Source organism: Paralichthys olivaceus, chromosome 10 (genome assembly GCF_024713975.1).
Source record: "Paralichthys olivaceus isolate ysfri-2021 chromosome 10, ASM2471397v2, whole genome shotgun sequence".
NCBI classification, from domain to species: Eukaryota; Metazoa; Chordata; class Actinopteri; order Pleuronectiformes; family Paralichthyidae; genus Paralichthys; species Paralichthys olivaceus.
Genome location: NC_091102.1, coordinates 6,153,695 through 6,154,754, shown reverse-complemented (window position 1 = coordinate 6,154,754; position 1,060 = coordinate 6,153,695).

Sequence of the window (1,060 nt, the reverse complement as noted above, 5' to 3'; positions counted from 1 at the left end):
TTCTGTCTCAATGTCCTTCCTGCCCGCTAGGCTCTCATAAAAAAATCATGTTTCCTTACTGGTCTACAAGGTAGCACACCTAGTGTAGGACATAGTCTCAAGCTGAAAAGCTCTGTCTGTGTGGATGCATTATTACATAAAAGGCCAAGGTAGGCCTTAACAGTTTTAGGTTTCTATTTAAAGGCTGTTTTAATGCCTTGGGTTAAGAGAGGAGCAGCTATCAGAGGGGGAATCCCCAGCAGGTTGTGTGAAACATTTAAACTATATTTCTAGAGTAGCAGCTGTGGTTTCAATTTCTAGTCATCAAATGCTTGATTTCTGATAAAAGAGCTGTTGGTTCATTGGATGGAATTAGAAATATCACTGGTTTGATTCTTGAGAACAAATCAAAGAACCTGACAACTGCTACCTAAGTTGGCTTAAAATTCCTAAAATACATAAACTTATGGAAAAGCCAGTGTAAAAATATTTGCTAAAAAGTGAAAAAGCTACAATTGAAAAATGTTGAATTAGCTCATGTTAAATGTATTTGGTGAGTAATGAAAAAGCTAAACATGGACAAGCTGTTGAATTAGCAAATAAAAATATTGGATAAATGGTAAAAATGCTCAAAGTTAAGGTTAAATGTTTAAAACAGTTAGGTAATGGAGAGGAAACTATATAGTTAAAAAAAGAGATGTCGTTAACAGGTCATGGGATATGAAAGCCTGAGGGTGATCTACTCTGTGAGCTGTGTTGTACTTCACTAGGCTAACTACACATTAGCAGCTCAGTTGTATGGAAATGTAATTATTACACAATTTAATTTAATACATAAAAGTAAAATTACTTTCGTTTACTTTGTTAGCATCTTATAAATACTTGCCCTCACCCCTCAGCACTACCTCTATACCTCATCCCCTTGTTTGTCTTAGGACATGGGTCTGCTATCCAACCCCATCACCAGCCTGTGAGCTGATGGTGACAGGACATTTGATTTATTTCCTTCACCTCTGTAAAGCTGCCCTGGTATCTGTATAAATCCAGGTCATTACCATTAAATATCGTCCCCTTGAATGAC